This window comes from Tenrec ecaudatus, chromosome 3 (genome assembly GCF_050624435.1).
Source record: "Tenrec ecaudatus isolate mTenEca1 chromosome 3, mTenEca1.hap1, whole genome shotgun sequence".
Lineage (NCBI taxonomy): Eukaryota > Metazoa > Chordata > Mammalia > Afrosoricida > Tenrecidae > Tenrec > Tenrec ecaudatus.
In genome coordinates this window covers 135,864,869-135,880,979 of record NC_134532.1, presented here as the reverse complement: position 1 = coordinate 135,880,979, position 16,111 = coordinate 135,864,869, and the positions used below count along the sequence as shown (strand labels likewise).

The window sequence follows — 16,111 nt, the reverse complement described above, 5'->3', positions numbered from 1 at the left end:
GGGCATGTAACCTTCCTTGTATAAACCACCCCGAGGCGTCTTGCTTTGTGACTGTTGGGTTAACGGGCCTTTCTGTGGAAGCCTGTAACTGCTGAGGCAATTGCCTCTTGTTGACCCAACTGTGGAGCACTGCATTTTGTGGCCTGCTAGCACATCCTCAGAACTGTACAAACAGGGATGTCCTGCCACTTATTTGTCTTCATGGACATTTTACAAACAAACTGCTGTAAAGTATGGGCAAGACGTGTAGTCGGCAGGGCCGGAGGTCCACCCTCATTTCTCGTCTGGGCTATTTGTCAGTGTGATGTGCAGCAGCTCGTTGGTTGTGCTTGGGTTCATGGGCACACTGTACACTCACCATGCCTTGCTTCTCATCAGCCTGGGGGCGAAAAGGGTAAAAGTGTGCAGCCAGTACGGGGAAAAATCATTCTTTTTTCACCAGGCACTAACTCTAGTCTCCTTTCAGGAAGTAGTATAGCCAAAGGAAACCCCTGGAATATAGCCTGCCTTGTCAAGAGCTTGTGATCGCGATGGGTGGATCCACAATGGCTCCTTGCGAGGACACATCGGTGATGGTGCTGTTATTAGACTTAGTACGCATGTTTGAGTCCCTATGATTTAGTTGGCCCCATTGGTGGGTTGGCCCTTTAAGAAAACGAAGACCACTCATGTTATGGCACAGAGCTGCTCCTTTGGGTTTCCTTGTGTAACCCAATCTTTCCTCTGATCTTTGTGTAAGTTACTAGTCAGGCCTTTCTTTCTCCGTCCCCCTGCATGGGTTCTCCCCATCCACAGCTAGGTGAGTCACCTAGAGCATACTGCTGCTGTCATCCAGGGACCCTAGGCGTTGTTGTGAGGTGCCATCGAGTCAATTCTGACTCATAGCGACCCCGGACACAATAGAAGGAAACACTGCCCAGTCCGGCGCCATCTGCACAATCGTGCTTATGTCTGAGCCCACTGTGTCCACCGTCTCGCTGAAGGCCTTCCTCTTATGCACTGCCCCTCCACTGTACCAAACACGAGGGCCCCTTGGTAGGACTAGCACAGTGCACTCACAGGGACTAGCCCATGCCTCCTCTTCCCAAGCCCTTCCTTCCCCATCAGCGTTCTTCCATCTGTCACCAATCTGCCTTTTGTACCCCAGCCCCACTCCTGCCCACTCAGGTGATCTGTGCACAATGGTCCCTTTTCACTCGCAGGAGCAGCAGCAAGCGGTGCTCTGCTGTATGTAACTGTGCCCCCTTAGAGCCCCCAGTGAAAAAGACCAGGGAGCAATTGTTTATACTGAAGAAAGCTTTTACCCGCTTTGTTTCTTTTCAAGAGAACTCACAGCTGGCTTGCTTTGAATCAGGGCTTGGGTGTGGTGGTTTGAGATATTTTCCCAGGTGGGAGTGCTATCCTTCCGACATCTCCAAGGTGACAGTTGCTGTAAATGGTGCTGACTTAATAATCCGAGAAATCAGCTGCTCCTTTGGAATATGTATCACCTGCCTGGAGGTGCCACTGTGTATTGTTTTGCATTTGCTACAAGTGCTGAGCACCTGCTCTGCATACAGTGTGCTACAATATAGAGTGATTCCGTCCCTCCTCCCTGATAGCTCTGATAGGTAATCATTGGACTGCTAACGGAGAGGTCAGTGGTTCAAACCCAGCAGTTGTTTTGTGGGAGAACAAGGAGGCTATCTGTTACAGCCTAGAAAACCATATAGAAGTTATATAAGAAGGGTACCCAAAAAACTCCAGATTTATTTTTCAAAGCTATATATTTAAATTTTTTAACAAAACAATCTTATTACCTTCAAAGTACTCTCTATTACTCTTAATACATTTGTCAAATCTGTGATTCCAACCTTGGAATCATTTCTCAAACTCATCTCTTTGGGTGGCTGACAGCACGCACCTCCCTCGTTTTTTTCCTTACCTTTCTGTATTATAAAATCACGGTCCTTTTATGTCCCTCTTCATTTGAGGAAAGAAAAACAAGTCCCATGGAGGGAGGTCAGGTGAGTCAGGTGTGTGGGGCAAGAGAGGCATGCTGTTTTTTGCCCTAAACTGGCGCACTGAGATGGCTGCGTGAACAGGTACATTGTTGTGGTGGCAAAACCAGTCCCCTGTTTGCCACAAATCAGGCCTTTTTGGTTGCACACTGTTAAACTATCTTTTCAGAACCTCTAAATAGAAAGTTTGATGAACAGTTTGGCCTGGTGGAAAGAACTCCAAATGCACTAATCCCCCTCATTAAAAAAACAAAAACAAATGTGCATTGTGGTTTTTTGGGGGGCACCCCTTGTATATGATTACATGTGTGTATATATACACTTGTGATCATATATACGTTGCAATGGACTCATAGAGGTAGGCTTTTAGGGTTTGAAACCACCAGCTGCTCTGCAGGAGAAAGATGAGTGTGGGCCCTCCCCTCCCATAAAGGTGTCCTACTGTCTCGGAAACTTTCCAAAGGGGCGGTTCTTCTCTGTCCTGTAGGGTCTCTGTGAGCCACATTCAATTTGATGATAGTGGGCTGGCAGTTTTTTGTTTGGGGCACATAAGTCCTTACCATTCTGACCCGATTCCTCCCAGTTTCTTGTGCACCTTCTTTGCATCCTGCTGAATGAAAGTTGGTCTTTTATCCTATTGGACAAAAAATTGCTCATTGCTGTGCTCAGTTGTTTGGTTGTATTTGGGTTGGAACCAACTTCATGTTACCTAGCCAGACATCTCAAAAGAGATTGACTCAATAAGGTAGACTCAAAATACACTAATCCTGCTGCCTTAACATAGCAAAGACCATTCCCAAATGGGATTATCACTGTGGGCATTGTTTAGCATCTATAACATATTTTGCAGGGACCCAATTCAGTGTGTAACACGAGAGATACCATTCTCACCATAGGGGTGGTTCTAATGTGTGTAGGTTTGTGACAGCTATGAAAATCCAAGTGGAGATAGCAGAGGCAGTGAGTTATTCAGCGTGTTCTTCTAGCCTAAGTCTCTATAACTCACATCAAACCACCTTTCCCTTTATGGGTCTGGTAAGAAGGCAGGAGTGGAGCAGGGTGCGGTATTCTTCATTGCATCAGAAGCATGTGAAAACTGGACATTGAAGAAGGTTGACTATAGAAGTATCCATGCGTTTGAAATGTGGTGCTGAGGAAGAAGTACCCTGGACTGCTAAAAGGTCAAAGCGATCTATACGGAAGAACTAAGGCCAGAGTGCTCCTTAGAGGCGAGGATGGTCATATTTCATCTTACATACATTGGGCATATTGTCAGGAGAGACGAGGCCCTGGAGAAGGAGATCCAGTTTCGTAATGTAGATGGATTGACCTAGTGGCTGCATTACTGGGCTCCAACACAGGAGCAATCGTGAGGACAGTGCAGGACTTGTTGGACGGTTGCAGTGTTTTGTTCTGTTGGGCATAAGGTGCTATGAGTTGGAACTGACTCTCTGGCACCTAACAATAGCAACTACAACATTAACATCACCAGCAAGTAAGGTGATGCTAAGGATAAATTTAAGGATGTTGTGGCAGTACATCAATAGGGAGCTGTTAGAAGTTCAAGGCAGATCCAGAGGAAGACATAGAAGCAGGTGTATCTTTGCTGGACTTTGACTGAAAGCAGAGAATATGAGAGATACAGTTACCTGAGTTTCATTGACTATGCAGAACCCAACAAATTATGGGCAACACTGGAAAGAATGCGAACTCCAGAACACTTAATTGTGCTTATGTGAGGTCTGTGCGCTGACCAGGGATAATCAAACAAAACAGGGAATAATGTGTAGTTTCAAATATGGGCAAGTGAGTGTCGGGCCTATATCTTTTCAACCTATTCATCCAGCCTTGTGTAGGGAAGGTGGAAGAAGAATTGATGAATTTTGGTTCTGGTGAAGAAAATGGAAAATGCCACGACTGCCCACAAATGAACCACTGTTTGGAAGAAGTCCATCCAGAAAGGGCCTCAGAAGTGGGGAGGGACAGCGTTCGTCTCACATACTCTGAACACATTGTCAGGACAGACCAGCCCTTGGAGAAGGACGTGAAGTTGAGTAAAGTCGAGGGGCACTGAAAAAGAGGAGAACCTTAGTAAGATGGATTGACACAGTGGCTGCAACAGTGGGTTCAAGCAGAACAATCATGAGCGTGGTGCAGGACTTGGCAGTGTTTCACTCTGGTGCATGTCGTGTCTCTCTGTAAGTCAGACCCCTGACAACAACACTTGAGCAGGTAGTCTGAGACACTGAGCTGTCGGGATTGGAGGAACACTCATCAGCAAGCAGGGATATATAATTGATACAACTTTGTGACCTCATTCTGACTCAGTGTTCTGAAAGGATAGTGTGAACGTGCTCCAGAGGATTCGTAAGACTGTAAATGTTTATAGGAGCGAATAGCTGGTGGAGTTCAACTGGTGGCTAATTATCCATTGCTTAACCTGTGGCGTCACCAGAAGTCCCTGTGGTTTTCCACCGGGAGTTTATGTTAGGGTCGCCTGGGCAATGGCCGCGCTTGTAAAAACAGGCTTGTCAGTGGGTGGTGGGTAAGTTGAGGGATGAGATTTATGAGCAGCATCCTGTTTTGGGATCACTGCTAGGACAGAAGAGGGGGAGAAATGGCTACATCAATCATGAAGGCAGCTTAGGAAATAAAGTTGGCCATCAGGGGGTCTCAGGAGGACCCTCTTTGTATATCTTTGCAGAATGCGTGAAGGAAGGAGAGGTGGTATGCTTCTTCAGTCTATGTGTCAGTACTGGGTCGGGACAGTCCATCTCTCAGAAGGGGAAAAGGGACCAGAAGATGGAGAAAGGCCCAGTGGTGCCCAGCATATCTGCAGTTGAACAAATCAAGTCTTGCTGAGTTGGGAAGAACAAAAGAGGGAAGGACCATTTGAAAGGGACAGTTCATGGATCTCAGGTCTCCTGCGGGGTGGGGCGACGGTGTCCATGCCTTCCCCCTTCTCCTTCATTCAACTGCATCCGTTTCAGGATGCGTGGCTGAGTTCCAAGCATCTGAGTTCAGAAGGCAAATTTGGAAACTTGAAGTTTTCTCTTTTAAATGCAAAATGTTCGACCCCATCCATTAACAGAGGAAGGGATTCTATGTTTCATCATGCCGTTTACTGTTGGTTGTGGCTCAGTTGATTCATACTCATGGCTAACCCACATCCAGAATTGAACTGCTCCACAGGGTTTTCAGGGCTGGGACCTTTTAGAAGCAGATTGCCAGGCCTGTGTTCCAAGGTGGCTCTGGGTGGGTTTGAACCACTAACCTTCTGGCTAATATCGAAGCATTTAACCATTTGCACCATCCAGGGCCTTACTCATTGTGCCTAGAAGATACAAAGTTGAACCGCTATAAAAAATAAAGTAGTGTTAGGTGTATCAGCCTGGCATAATGTGCAAACCAAAAGAGTAGAATCAGAAATTCAAACTGATTTTGCAGGTAGGAGGATAAACCTATTTGCATAACAAACATGCATGTTAAGCACTTCTGAAAGGACATATATCAATCCTTGCAACATTAATTTACTTGGGAATAGAATGGTTCAAGATTCTTATTAGCATAACTTTCACTTTTTATTTTATACACTTTAGGGTAATATTTGTGCTTACGCACACACGAAAACTCAGATACACATAATAGAAGCCCTGTAGTGTAATGGTTACGAGTTGGACTCTGATCTGCACGGTCAGTAGTTCTAAACCACCATCAGCCCCGCAGAAAAATGACTGGGCTTTCTACTCCCATAAACAGTTACAGTCTTAGAAAACCACAGGGAGTCGCTGTGAGTCAGCATTGACTTGAAGGCAGTGAGTTTGGCTTTTGGGTATATGTATGATGGTGGGAGGCTACAGTCCTGACATACACATTTCCTTATTTTAAATGACACAGTATCCTCTGTTCTAGTCTCACAACTGCCTCTTGGTCCATGTACAGATTCCACATAAGCACAATAAAGTATTCTGGAATCCCGTTTGTCAAGGCTGTCCACAGTTTATGTTCCACATAGTGAATGAAACACAAGTAAATATCTTTTTGGTGTTCTCCGCTTTCAGTCAAGATCCATCTGACAGCCGCAATAATATATATCCCTTGTTCCACCGCCTCTTCTGAAACTAGCCTGAACCTCTGGCAGCTCCCTGTCAATGTACTACTACAACTGTTGTTGAATGAGCCTCGGCAAAACGTTACTTCATATGATATCAATGATATTATCTAAGTTTTCACATTCTGTTGGGTCAGATCTCTTTGGGATGCATTTGAATAATGGTATTGGTGATCAATATTGAAAGCACTGCCAAAATTCAAAGATATATATCTCGGAAGAAATACAGCCACAATGCTCCTTAGAGGCAAGGATGGTGAGACTTCATCTTGCTGACTTTGGACATGTTGTCAGGAGAGACCAGTCCCTGGAGAAGGACATCATGTGTGGTAAAGTGGAGGGGCAGTGAAAAAAAGTGAAAGCCCTTGATGAGATGGATTGACATGTGCAACAAGGGGCTCAAACATAAGAACAATTGTGAGGAGGGAACTGGGCCAGGCAGTGCTCCATTCTCTTGTCCATAGGGTCATTATGAGTCAGAACTGACTTGACAGCATTTAACAACAACATGTAAGCTGATTGTGCAGTAAATTTCGAGATATTAAAATGAAATTATTTCTTAAATAGTTCCTTGAAAAAAGTGAAGGAATGGCTCCTCCGTCACTTCTCCGAGAAAATCGATCATGCACTTGTTCAATCAGTATTTGAATGCCTGTTGTATCCCAGTCATTGTTCTACTTGGTGAAGATGTTGTCATTGTTAGGTGCCATTGAGTCAGTTGCAACTAGTTGTGACCTTCTTATGCACAACAGAACAGAACACTGCCCTGTCCTACACCATCCCATATGATTGTTCCTATGCTTGGCTCCATTGTTGCAGTCAGGGTATCAGTCCATCTCCTTGAGGATCTTCCTCTTTTTCACTGCCCCTCCCTTACATGACATCCTTAACCAGGGACTGGTCTCTCCTGACAACACATACAAGGTATGTAAAACCAAGTTTTGCCATCCTTGTCTCTAAGGCAGGGGTCCTCAAACTTTTTAAACAGGGGGCTAGTTCACTGTCCCTCAGACCCATTGGAAGGCCGGACTATAGTTTACAAAAACAAAACAAAACTATGGGCAAATTCCTATGCATACTGCACATATCTTATTTTGAAGTAAAAAACAAAACGGGGCAAAAACACCAGGTGGCCAAATAAATATCCTCGGTGGGCCGTATGTGGCCCACGGGTCCTAGTTTGAGGACCTCTGCTCTAAGGAGCACTCTTGTCCTACTTCTTCCAAGACAGATCGATTTGGCCTTGTATCAGTCCATGGCACTTTTAATATTCTGTTCAAGCATCACATTCAAATGCATCTATTCTTCTACGGCCTTCCTTATTCAACGTTCACCTTTCACAAGCATAGGAGGGCAATTGAAAATATCCTTAGTCCTGAAGTGAAGATATAGCAGGAACAAAACAAAACACCAGAACCGAAATCCCACCACCAGAATCTGGCTTTCCTAGAGCACATGTCCTAGTGTAGGCAAAGAGTAAAACATTGGTCATGTTAGGATTTTAAAAGGAGCTGGTGACAATAAAGAGTGTCAGGTCATTGAACGGAGCGAAGAAGGATGTGCCATTGATACAGAGTCATCAGGAAATACCTTTCTCCTATTGAAACAAAGCTCCGAGGTAGTGCTCCAGCTGTTGGCTGGCTTTAGCTGGGAGTGGGTGGGGGGAGAAGAGGCTTGTGGGCTTAGAAAGTTTGCTCAAAGGCCCAGAGGCAGGGTGTGCTTTATGAAACAGCAAAACAGCTAGTGAGTCTGGAGCTGAGTGATAAAGGGGAGAGAGGCTGGGAGGAGGCCAGATGGTAGAAGGCCTTGTGGGCCATGGAAAATTATTGGAGTGTGTGGAATGCCTTTAAGGATTTTGTAAGACCCCTGTCACTGGGTGACTCCTTTTCACAGTGTCCCATGGGAAACATGGTGAGGTTCACCCTGGAGAGCATGGGTGATGGGTCAGAGCAGGAAGAGAGGTGGAGAAGAAACTATCCCATCAGTGGCTGGGGTATGTCCTATCTTGAATTTCTGAAATAGGTGGCGGTGTGGGTTAGGCCTTGGGGTGCTAACAGCAAGATCTGTAGCTCAAACCCACCAGACGCTCCTCAGGGGGAAGAGGAGGCCATCTGCTCCCAGAAAGAGGTGCCGTCTCAGACATCCTGTGCAGTGTTACTGGGAGTCAGAACAGACACAATGGCCACGGGGCCTCTTTTGTGTCGTGACAGCTTCAGAAAGAGGTTCCCAGTCTGTCACCTTTGTGTTTCCAGTTGTTGCTTCCGAGCTCCGTCGTACAAATAAATGAAACTACTCCAGAAATCTATTTTCCTCACCTCTCGTGCTACCATGTTACTGTAATTAAAAAAACCTCAAACTGTTTTATTAGGACATAATCCAGACATCATACCATTCACTAGTTCAGTCATACCAAGCAGTGTCGTACAATCTCTCCCACAATCAGTTTTAAAACATTTTCTTCCGGGGGTGGGTGAGTGGGGAGCTAACAACAGGGAGTACAAGAAAGAAGAAAATGTTCTCAAATGGATTGTGGTGTAATGATTATGCAACCCTTCTTGATATGATTGTGCTATTGAATCATCTGATATGTGGATTATGCACCAAGAAAACTGTTAAAAAGAAAAAAAACCAAAAGTTTTTTTCTTCCTTTTTGTACTCCTCGATATCAGCTCCCTGTTACCTGCCCCACCTCCCCCACCTCCCTGCCGTACCTCCTAAGCACCCCAAATCAACTTATTGTCACTATAGAGCCACCCATCCTAGATTTCATATATAAAAAACACACACCAAAACATAGATAAATACATGACAGTCAGGAAAGCTACCAAGCATAACAAAATACAAGAGATAAACCACAATTTGAAGAAAAAAACAAAGAAAATATTAAAAACCAGATCAAGCTCAAAGTGTATTCAAAGCGAGATAAAATGACAAGGTTTTAACTATTCAAGACAGATTCTTCACTTTAATCTTCTTTCTAATAGCTAGGCATCACATAATTTCTTTGCCTCACTGTGCCGTAGCACCCCTATCTTTCGTGTTTCCTTCATGAGGGTGAGTATTGAGCAGGGCCATGTCATAAGAACTAACTGGTCTTGGGTTGGTGCTAGGATTGTGAGCTCAAATCCATACCTAAGTAGATGTTTCCTATCTGCCTCTGGTTCACCTTAGCGACATCTTGACTATTTTGTGCTAGAGAACCTTATTGATCATCTCCCTGGTTCATAAGGACCTTCTGTTGTTAGTCATTGATTTAGCCCATGGTAATGCATTTAAAACACAATTGAGAAAAGGAGATTAAATAAACGTAGACTGGCTCCAATGGAAATACATGGATTATTATTGACTCATACAGTTTAAATCCTTAAGTGACTGGACACTATTTACACAAACAATGGGAGTTGGTGGTCAGTCAGAACTTAAAATAATTTTTACTGACAATATTAGACCCAGGTCGGCCAGAATAATATGTTAATACAACAAGTAGTGTGCTGAGATAGTATAGAAATATTAGTCTACCTACTGACAGTTCAATACTCTTGGTAGAGCTGCCCTCTGTGCCTTCACATACCATGTTGTTTTGGCCTAAGTCCTTGGGCAACAGGTGTGCTTGAGGTAAAGTCCAGTTCACCGAGTGAGGTTTCCCATCACATCTCTGGTAGGACCTTTGGAGTATGTTGCGCTCTGCACCTCAGAGGTCCAGGGTTCAATGGCCCAGTACTCTGTGGCACGTGGTCTGGGTCCCCCCGGGCTGTACAGAGACTCGGAAACATGTGCCCTATTAGGAGCACAGTTCCAGCCATAATCTTCCTTTGGGCTCCATCAAAGGACTGTTAGTCATTTCCCCCGCTTATTCTACCAACAGAAATGCGCTTGTCTGCTCCAAGATATGTATGTTCCACTTCCCCTCTCTTGACATGACCTTCCCATAAGTATTGATCTACTGATTTGGGGGCACCTCATCACATTTTTTCATGATAGCCACTAAATGGTCATCTTCTTTTCCCCAATCTTGAAAATCTGATCCCAGTTTAAGTGAGGTCTCCTGTCAAAGTGGGTTTTTTCAAGTGGTCGCATCTGTAGAGCGAGAATGGTGTGTGGTTCATGGGCACTAGGCAGTTTCTCTACTGACTAGCTTGGCACACTCAGCGGACTGCATGGCCTGAATGCCTGAGTGTGCCTTCATGTCGGTGGTTAGCCTCATAGCAGTAGACTCATACAATATTTGCCCTCTGTGATGGACTAGCTTCGCTTAGCATTATGATTTCAGATTTCTCCGTGCCATGAGGTGTTTCATGATTTCATCATTGTGTTTAGGGATGCGTAGTATTCCATTGTGTTTATGTACCTTTTTTAAAGCCATTGTTTCTGCTGATGGGAGTTTGGGCTGCGCAATGAATATGTGAGAGCATATTTCTATTCGATGTCTGTCTCATTACTTTGAGTGAATGCCCAGCAGTGGCATTGCTGGGCTGTTTGGTATTTCTATTGACTGTTGTTTTGCGAATTGCCACGTCACTTTCCACAGTGGTTGCACATATTTACAACCCCATCAGCAGTGTATGAGTTATAATCTCTCCACATCCTCTCCAGCTTTGTTATTCTTTCTCTCTCTCTTTTTAAATTGGGCTATGATTGTGGTGCATCTCATCGTTGTGTTGATTTGCATTTCCCAGATGGTTAATGAATGAGAGCATTTCCTCATGTGCTTGTTAGCCATTCGTGTGTTGTCCTTTGTGAATTGTCTATTCAGATCCTTTACCCAACTTTTAAGAGGGTTATTTGTTTTTTCTTATTGTGTTTCTGCAGAGTTCTGTAGATTTTAGTAACTAGTCCTTTTTCTGTTATGTCAAAGCTAAATATATTTTCCTGATCCGTAAGCTCTCATTTTACTCTTTTGATATACACAAGGTTTTATTTTTAATAGATCCTAGTCATCTATTTTGTCTTCCACTGTATGCGTTTCCTTTGTTATATCTGGCTGTCCATATATGCCCTGTAGTAAGGCCCTTAAATTTGTCCTTATTTTCTTATTGATGATCCTGATAGCTTTTTACATTTAAATCTCTGATCTTCCTTAAGGTCATTTTTGTGTATAGGTGATGTATGGATTCTTTTTCAGTCTTCTGCATATGGATAGCAGGTCTTCTCATCACCATTTGTTGAGGAGGACATCCCCTTCCCATTGAGTATTTCTTTTGTTCCCCATTGAATATTTCTTGGTCCTTTGTAGAATATCAGTTCTCTGTAGGCGGATGCTTTTATTTCTGTTTCCTATCCTGTTACTTTGGCATATGTATCTATCATTATACCAGTACCAGGCTATATTGACAACTGTGCTGTAGTAGGCTTTGAGGTCAGGAAGTTCAGGACCATTTACTTGGTCTTCTTTTTGAGAAATTCTTTGCTTATCCTGGCTCTCGTCCTTTTCCATATGAAGGTGATAATTTTCCTTTTCTTTAAACAATAATGTTGGGATTTAAAGAATGATGTTGGGAGTTTGAGTGTTTGAGTTGAGATTTAAGTTGGGATTGCATTGAATTTGCAGATTGCTTTAGGTGATATTGACATTTTCACAATATTGGATCTTCCTATCTATGAATATGGGAGATTCGTCCATTTTTGTGGGTCTCTTTTGAAAAATTAATTAATTTATTTATTTAAAAAATAATTTTATGGCGAGTGCTTACAGATATCATAGCATCCCATAGTTGAACCCTATCAAGAAGTATTGTACAATTGCTACCACAATCAGTTTCAGATATTTTTAAAAATCATCTTATTGGGGCTCATACAACTCTTATCACAATCTATACATACATCGATTGTATAAAGCACATTTATACATTTGTTGCCCTCATCATCCTCAAAGTTTGCTTTCTGCTTGGGTTCCTGGAATCAGCTCCTCATTTTCCTTTTTTCCCTACCCCTCCCTCCCTACTTCCCCTCCCTCATGAACCCTTAATAATTTATAAATTATTATTACATCTTATCTTACACTGCCCAGCATCTCCCTTCACCCACCTTTCTGTTGCCCATCCCCCAGAGAGGAAGTTATATGTAGATCCTTGTGATCCATTCCCCCTTTCTACCCCCTCTTCCCTTCCAGTATCGCCACTCTCACCGTTAGTCCTGAGGGGTTCCTCTGTCCTAGATTCCCTGTGTTTCCAGTCTATCTGTACCGCTGTGTATCCTCTGGCCTAACCAGGTTTGCAAGGTAGAATTGGGATCATGATAGTGGGGGAAGGAAGTGCTTAAGAACTAGAGGAAGGCTGTGAGTTTTATTGTTGCTACACTGTACCCTGGGTGACTCATCTCCTCCCCACTACCTCTCTGTAAGGGATGTCCAGCTGTCTACAGATGGGCATTGTGTCCCCATCACACGCTCCCCTCATTCACGATGATATGAATCACCACCACCACCACCCCCACACCTTTGTTGCTTGAAACCGGGTCCCCTCTGCCCTTTATGATCACACATGTTAGTGTGCTGCTTCTATGTGGACTTTGTTGCTTCTGGGCTAGATGGCTGCTTGTTTACTTTCAAGCCTTTAAGACCCCAGACGCTGTATCTCTCAGCCGGGCACCATCAGCCTTCTTCACCCATTTTCTTTCTTCTTGAACTCCTTGGTATCAGCTCCCCTTTATCTCCTCCCTCCCTGACCCTATCCCGAGGAACCTTTATTTATATATTTATATACTTACTTCCATGTCATAAAGCCATCCAGTAGATCCAGTCACATACCATTCTGTTGTTTACTCCCCTTCAGTGGGGTTATACAGTCATCGATACTGTCAGTTCCCCTTCCTCCCCTTTCTTGCTCCTTCTCCTCCCCTAATTTCAGGGCTGTAATTTTGATGTCTGGGGTTGTAAGCGGATACAAGGGTGGGGCAGTTTGACCACCTTTCTGCCACTGGCTGAGGATGAAACTGACTTAGCTCAGTATCCACAGCCAAGAGACAAGAGCTCTGCTCCAGGTCTCCGGACTACTCGGGCTTTCCAGCCAGTTTTTCTTGATTTTCCGATCGAACAATGGAAGCACAGAGTGGATGATTAAATACGGGCGGCATCTTCTGGGAAGGCTCTCTCTTGGTTTCTTATAGTAATGTTCTATAGTTTTATTTGTACACATCTTTTGTTTATTTGGTTAGCTTAATTCCTAGGTATTTCAACTTTTGTGTGGCTGTTGTGAATGATCTTGTTTTCTTGATGTCCTTTTTGAATTTCTCTGCACTGGTATGTAGTACTCCAATTGGTTTCTGGTTGTTAATCTTATATCCTGTTCTTTTATTAAATTCCTCAATTGTTTCCAAAAATCTTATTGTGGAAACCTTGAGTTTACTTTGTTGCCATTGATCTCACCATCATCCATGGCCTCCAATAGATTACACCATCCAATATATCCATTCACATCCAATTCTGTTGTTCACTCGAATGGGGTTATACCCCCTCGAATGGGGTTACACCGTCATCATCACTGCTATCAGTTGGCATCCTCCTCACTGTTAAAGTCCATGTAGCTAAATCCTTAGGAAAATCTGGTTTCCCAGTTGGTGACTATCCTGGCCCAAACTAAGCCATCAAATTCCTTCACGGTCTCTTCAGTGGTTTCTTCAGACAGACAGACAGACGTTTGACAAACATGGTTTTCGATGGACTGGCTCCATGCGTTAGGTGATCCCTGGCTCCTTGTGACTCCAACTGGATTCCTCTGCCCTTTATTATTCTTTTACTGCAAGAACTTAAAGCTTCTTCAGCATCTTCAAATGAAGCAAATTCTATGAATGCATACCTTTTAGATTTTCCGTTCTGGTTCTGGGGCACCTTAAAAGCAGCTGCCTTCTCCTGCAGGGTCTCTCCTGCTGCATTGCAGTCGAGGTTGCTTAAAATGAGGGTTTGATTTACTGCACCTAGGGCTGGTCTCCCCAACTTGAAGGGTCCTAAGTCTGACCCTTCTCCCCAGTGTCGTGCAGGGATATGGACCAGCCATTGATCTCTGTCCCCTGCTTTTCTTCAAGGGGTTTCTCAGCATCAGCTTCTGTCTTAAACTTGAGATACACAATCCCTTTACTCTTGCTGTCTTTGCTGACTAATCTGATCTCCATGCCATCTTTTAAAACTTCTTTAATTCATCTTGAGTGACTTTGTAAGGCAAATGTTGGGCCAACATTGTCCTGGCATCTCGATCTTTCTTATATTGCCCTTTCCCCACAATCTCTCTATTTTAATCTAGGTGCCCAAAACTTTTAAACCAGTGAATCCCAAGGCTTTTTCCAGGCCGTTAGCAGATGCAAAATCCAATAGCCAAACGTCCTTGTCATATTAATTCTGACGTCCATCACAGTAAGATTGTTTTGAGCAAAAGAGTCACCGAGGCCAGTCTTAAATTCAGGAGCAGTTTTATTGCAGTTCATGTTTACAATGAAGAGGTTGAAAACTAGTTGGTTCTACTGCTTCCACTTTCTGTTTCGTGTCTTCAAGAGCAACTTTCTGCTTGACCATTTCCTTCTTCTGTTTTCTAGGTACTTTTTAAACAAGTTCTTCCTTGTCCTCCTGCTCCTCGTCATCCTCATCCTCAGTTCCACTCCTGGCCTTCACTGGACTGCCTTGGCCAGTGCTTTTGCCTTTGAGTGATGTGATCTCCTTAACCCCTCCCTGTGATTCATCATCCTCATCATCTTCTTCATGGTCTTCATCCTCTGAGGCAGGGTCGATGGCTGATTTCATCATGGCCGGCTCAAATTCCCCTTCATCCTCGTCATCTTCTTCACTGTCAACTTCATCCTCCTTATCAACTCTCATCCTGCTTGGCACTCTTCCCATCTTCTCCCCCCAGCTGGTGAGATAGCTCCCTTTTCCCCAGCGGCGGCCACCATGGTTTAGCCCAGGGTGGCACCCTTCTTGCCAGGTGTCACTCCTGCTTTGACTGGTGTCTCTGTCTTCTTGGCGGGCGTGGCAGCGGCCTCTTTGGTTGAGTGAGAGCAGCTTCCTGGGCTGGGGTGGTAGCCACCACCTTTTGTGTTGGAGAAGCCACCATCTTCTTTGATGGCACTGTGGCGTTCTTCTTGCTGCTTTTCCGAGGAATGATAGCCCTCTTCACTGCTTCCCTATTCTTCACCATCGTCTGCCATGGCCTCATCTTCTCCCTCCGTGGGAGGAGGTGCCAGCCTCTTGGGATCACTTTGATTTTTATGGGCCTTGGTGAACTTCACCATGATGGCAGTCTGGGACAGTGGAGGGTGTGCAGATGAGCCTATGGGAACTCAAGTGACAGCAATGGTGGCCGCAGTGCTGAGGAACCTGGAGCGCGTACTCGGCTGCCCACTGAGCCTGAGACTGAAGCGAAAGACATTTCTTCTTTTACTATGGGTCTGCTGTGATGTTCATGTGTGTTATTTTGGGTAGAGGGTGCATGCTAGGCATTTGTCTTCAGGAAAGCAGTCGTTTGTGATCCTTTTGTTAGTGTTAGTATTCCTTTCCCTTCATTCGCACCGGCTGTGTTGCCACTCATTTCATCTCCAATCTAAGTATTTCTACTGTGTTACTTTGAATAGTTAGATCTCCAATCAATTATCATGAACTTAGTTTATGTCACCATGTAAAATGTACAGGGATTCTTGTCTCCATTCTTATAGGAAGATAATGCTTCTAATTTAAGGCATTTGCTTAAAAAAAAAGAATTCCGGTGAAAGTATGAGTCAGTGCCCCTGTTTCCCTGACAAGACACATTTGGTTGTGAGCGCTGCGTGCCAACATCCCCTTGTAGGGTTTAGCTGATGTAGAGCCGGCTGTACCCTGGCGTGTGCACTCATGGAAGAGTGCACTTGTCTGTTACAAGTTGGGTAAGTGAACGTGCTCACTGAAACCAAAATGTAAAGCCTCTCCCATGTGCATGGCATTGTACTGTCTTCCCTGTGAGCTATAAAATGAACAGCAGTCCTCTGTATTTAAAGGGCTTCAAGGCAGGCCCATTCATGTTATTACAGAGTGACAGGGTAG

At 44.2% G+C, this 16,111-nt stretch overlaps 1 protein-coding gene and 1 pseudogene across 2 annotated transcripts in view; one reads left to right on the top strand and one right to left on the bottom strand.

Moving 5' to 3' along the window:
• The window catches only part of AFF1 (ALF transcription elongation factor 1), a 280,369-nt gene that overhangs the window by 51,881 nt on the left and 212,377 nt on the right, over positions 1-16,111 (top strand). The window lies entirely within an intron of this gene.
• On the bottom strand, positions 290-15,327 carry LOC142443081 (nucleolin pseudogene; annotated as a pseudogene).